The 5480-nt window shown below is 41.0% G+C and overlaps 1 pseudogene; it reads right to left on the bottom strand.

The window, feature by feature from the left end:
* Positions 1–3080: 3080 nt before the first annotated feature.
* Positions 3081–5202, bottom strand: LOC119573467 (annotated as a pseudogene).
* Between the last annotated feature and the right edge of the window lie 278 nt (positions 5203–5480).

The raw sequence follows: 5480 nt of genomic DNA, 5'->3' as shown, positions 1-5480 counted from the left end.
ATATATATATACATATATACATACTATATATATATATATACATATATATATACATGCATACATACATACATACACATGTATTTATATATGTTCATGTGTATAGACATACAAATATGCATATATGAACATATATATATATATTATATATATATATATATATATAATATATATATGTGTGTGTATACATAAATAATCAAGCGCACATATTTTTGGAACACACGCACACACACACATATACATACACTCGATAACAATAACTGAGATGAATGTTTGTTTAAGAAGCGCTACCTGCTTTTGTCTGTTAGAGATAGAATTTAGTATCTAATGTCGAACATCTAAATAAGACAAAGGCGTGCGACTAATTTCAAATATGAATGCAGTTTTTACATTGTTTTGCTGAATAATTGTATGTATGTGTTATATTAATGAATATTCATTGGCAATGAAAATATCATTGAGCATACTAAGACAAGGTTCATTGGTGATTGTTATATGATACAATTGCGAGTAGATTTTCCTTGATGAATCGAAAAGCACACACAAGCACACACACACACGCACACACACATACACACACACACACACACACACAAACACACTAACGTGCACACGATTTTACAGAAATACAAAGTTACATGTAAACATATATATATCTTGCTCTATAGTGGCTCACTAAGATGTAAACACTGTCAGCTATAATTCTTACAAATATTAAGTACAAGAAAAACTTTTGCTATTTTATATTGTATACAAATCGGAATGTCTCTTCAAATTATTACATGAGAGAAATAGATTTGTTTTGCATTACTATAAGTGGGGGGGGGGGGGGTGGTTGGGGGGGTTGGATTGGCAACACTATAGCAGGTAAAACAAGAATTATCGTATGACTGGGAATTACCGCATCCGGTCAAAACTCCAGGGGTAGACAGAAAACAAAAACAAAAATACAAAACAACACGGAGATGAAAGGAAAAAAAAACATGAAAACACTGCTAGTGTGACACCTCCTTATCGAAGCATATATTATATTGTATTTCTCAACAGAGTGGCGAGACACTGAAGATGTTTCCCTGATTACTCCGACTCTTTAATTCCATAGTATCTTAATACGAATGTACAGTAAGGTCTGGGTATATATATTACTATATTTCCTATGTAAACTATTGTAAACTGTAAGATCAAAATACTGAGTAGAGTATGGGAAACGCAGTTTGCCTGTCTGGACTGGAAAACAAAAAAAAAAAAAAAAAAAAAAAAAGCAAGCTGTTTATTAGGTAGGGTAGTTGAGAGCGCGTTCTCATTTCCTTAAAATTATTGTCATCTTTGTTACTGTATAACAGTACGACCAAACACTGGGCTTGGAAATAGCATATCTGATTTAATGGTTTGTTGTCTTCAATAACAATTCATTTTGTGAATCCTAAAAAGGGTCAAAGAAAGGTAGGGCATTATCGATGTACACTTTATTACATTCTTAAGATATTGGTGAAGAAATCTTTAAAAACTTTTATGCATGGCTTCTGCTGAAATGATCTTTTAATAATGCAAATTTATTCCCATCTCTCGTTAAGAAAGGCCATCTTCGGCCGACGAATATGTTGCTGTCCAAGATCCTCTAGACTGGCGAAGGGGGTTTGAAAGGCGCGAGCGGGCGCTGGGTGCTGTAGCGCAGTCTCCTTTGACGTGGCCGTAGCCGTCACGGTGTTAAACTGTGCCCTGTATCGGTGAAGTTACGTAATTGGTGTTGTAGACGATTTCTGGTGTTGTAATTGAGTTGTCGGGTTAGACCGGGTAGTTGTTGTGTCCTAACCGGAGGTTTGAGCGACTGTGACGTAGCGCGTCTGGGCGGAAGGTTGATGTATGAAGACCTATACCTCTGATGTGTAGATGGTTGTAGGAACCAACTCGACTAAGAACTGTGTTCGCTACCGACCTGCTGAGGAACGGTGACATTCTTGTGTTGTACTGAGGCACCTTTTGTGTACGAACAACGGTGGAGACTCGCTGTTCTTTTGTTTACGTGTTACGTATTGAGTCTGCGTGTTAGTGCGAACCACCTGCGAGACGATAGGTGTGGTGACAGGAACCAACTGTGTAGAGGTGATGACCTCGAGTCTGACAGGTTTGTGCTGGTTTGGGTGACGAACGTTGGTCCCCTGACAATCTGGGTAGTCCTGACCACGTTTCCTGTGTCAGGTATGACTACGAGTAGAATAACGATTCTATCTATTAGTGGTACCATACGAGTTTGATCTAGCAAGACTGCTGTGTCCTGTATAACTCGTGTTTTCTATAGACGTGCTGACCCACTTTCTGATGAACCACCCGTGTTGAGACGACCATTTCTTTCTAAAACCGAGGATATGTAGGATTCTGTTGACACGAGTTCTCATACGTGTCTGGTTTGCACTTGGGTCCTGAACTCTGCTGAGTACGAGACGTAGTGTGACCCTGAGGAGGGAGAAGGATGAGCTGTGGCGCAGGTTTCCTGAGTGCGAGTGTACAGTGAGGTTGTTTGGTAGGCGCACTGAGGAACCTGCTGAGTGGCGGACGATCTGTGGAGTATAAGGTGGTGAAGACCTGCTGTGCGCGGACGGATGTTTGTGTGATGTACTGGACATTTGTCTTATAGATAGTTGATGGACGACTACGTAGAATTTGTAGCTGCGTACGTACCGACAGATGGCTTGCAATTGGCTTCTTCCTTGCGGCAAATAAGAGGACTCGAGGTTACTGCGAGACGCCGAAGAATCTGACGGCGAGGCCTGCTCGACGGACGCTCCGAAGGCGCAGCCGACCACAGGGCGAGCAGCAGCGTCCTCATCCTAAGAATACATTGTTTAGCATTATACTGTTTTAGTTAACTGAAAGTTGATAAAAACTAAAGTTGATATATAAACTGACATGGGATGAATCTAGAAATGCGGATATGAAATTTACTTTCACAGAACAATAAGAAGCAAAGTTGCATAAAAATACAGAATTAATATGTGAATTAATAACAAGTTGAAGATACTTACTATGGATTGCCTGTAATACTTAAAGAATATTTCAAATGAAGGAGTAATAAAAAGGTGTTGTATAAGGGTACTGGTGTGTATTTCACATTAACTTCCATACAGAGTTCACTGGGAAGCGAAATATAAACAGATTTGTTGAAAAAGTTTCCGTCATTTTTCCAACTCAAATCCTCGTGGGTAAAATTAATATAAATCATGCATGATTTAAACGTTTTGGCACGAAGTAGTTGTTTTTTTTTTTTTCTAAAAATTGAAGGGTACGGCCGGTGCATCGTAATTATAACCACAAGAGGAAGTGACTGTCTGAGTGATAGTAACTTGGCGAGGTTGGTTCACTTTGCGTTACACGAGCTCTTTGTCTTTGTTGGGTTTGCACCACCATTCGCTGTTAAACGACGCTGTCCCTTGACCGGTACTTGGATCACAGAGGTTCCTGACTTCCTACGGGTTTGTAGCAACGGGGACCGGTGTGACGTATTGGGTCCTGACAACTGTCTGCACTTGCGTGAATGGCTGAACCCTTGTTTCGAAGAGAGTAGTGTAGATGGTGGTGGGAACCAGCTGTGTACGCACCACTTCTTGGGACACTACCTGTGTGAGGACACGTGTCTGAGTAGCAACATTGGTTCTCGTCACTAGCTGTTGACGAGTAGCAACGACATTCTGGTAACGAGTGTTAACAGATGTGAAAGGAATGATTTGTTGACGCTGAGTCAACAGTTGTTGTAAAACGCCGTCCATGGACGATAGATTTCCTTAGTGGCTGCTGGATAGTGACGTTGTGGAATGTTACAAACGGGTGATAGCTGGCTGTTGGCATCCTTACAAATGGGCGGCTGAACACAGTCTGGCACACGAGTTTGTACAACATCACGGCCTGGGGACAGTGACGACACGGTAGCTTGACGCTCCTGTGTCGGTAATTAGTAAGATTCTGGATTAACAGTCCTGATCTTAGTGCTGGTTATTTGTGACATGACAACCTGTGTCTGCACCTGTGTCGTGTGACGTAATTGACTTGTGCAGACACGAAACTGGTTGAGCTGACGAAACGAGTTTGTACAATAGGTGGGCTTGAACGGTCTGTGTACAAACCTATCAGTAATAACGAATAGTTTGTTGTGTCGAACAACGTGGTCGATACTGGCCTCGGTTGAAACGAGTCCTGGAAAAAAAAAAAAGTGTGGTTGGATACCACCTGTTTGCCTGACAATGGTCGTGTGGTTCTGTAACTGAGTGTTGACTTGATTGACGGTCTGGAGGCGAAACTGAGGTTCTGAAGCTGATGTGTAGACGACGGAATGACAGGAGAGGTTGCATTTTGCAGAGGAAGGCATTGGTTGTCGGGTTCCGGTAATTGTAATCCCTGGGTTCGGCCGAGTCCAGAGCCAGCATAGTAGCGTCCGCCGTGGAAGCGCCAACATTCTGCAAAAGAGAATTCCACAGGAGTAAGAGCAACGGTGGATTGGAGCCCGCGTCTCGTCACAAGGTTCATTTGGGAATAAAGTGCCAATCACGCCCCCTCTATCTGTGCAAACTTCTCATGCGGTGTGGGGCTGACCCCGAGAGGACTTTGCGCCAAATGAGCGCGGACTTAATTTGGTGTACAGAAACTATAGATACAGACATGATTCCCGAGTGAGTGATGGATATGGAGAAAATATGGCTCCCCACTCGAAAATATCCAGCTCATATTTTTCGCGAAAATATAAACGTGATATATACTGAATTAATATGATGCTAAACTGCTTATAGTCCTATTTTTTCCCCCCCCCCCCCCACCCCCCTCGTAGTTTTTTGTTATGAATTTGTATTCCTTGCAATTTTCACTCTCGGCGTTCATTATTAAAAGTAGTAATGGGCTAAGAAACAGTAGGAGCGTCTGGTTATTTAAGTATATTGAAAACTTACAGCACATGCATAAAATTCTGAATTATGAACTGGCACGCGAAATAGTTGATTGCACACTCTTATATGGATGCAGCATGTTAGCAAATAACACGCTAAAAGATTTCACTTATACGACCTGCTTTTAGTATCAATGGTAATATTTAATGTTGGGAAATATTGCTAACATCTCTTGTTTTTTCACAACCCAGGTACTTAGGGTTTCTGTTTCTTTTCGCACGTCGCAGACTTTTGCATTTAAAGATTGGATGCGACTTCCACGCTCATCAGTCATGTTGGCTTACGCTGATGCTTGACTTTAGGTAGAGGGTCACATGTAATAATAATCTAATTGAAGTTTCCAACGCGTATGAAGCGAAAATATTACGGTTTATAAAACGCATTAAGGCGATGGTTTAGGAAAGAATCCGAGTCTTATTTTCATAGGCTCTTCAATAGTATATCACATCGTAGTTTTCACTGTAAAAAAAAAAAATCTGTCAATAGAGCATTAAATGGTGATAATACTAAAGAGAAATGACATGATTCTCACAACTTCTCCTTTACACAGCA

This window comes from Penaeus monodon, chromosome 5, assembly GCF_015228065.2.
Source record: "Penaeus monodon isolate SGIC_2016 chromosome 5, NSTDA_Pmon_1, whole genome shotgun sequence".
Taxonomy (NCBI): Eukaryota; Metazoa; Arthropoda; class Malacostraca; order Decapoda; family Penaeidae; genus Penaeus; species Penaeus monodon.
Note: the sequence above shows the minus strand (reverse complement) of the source record. Positions and strands in the feature narration are given on the sequence as shown.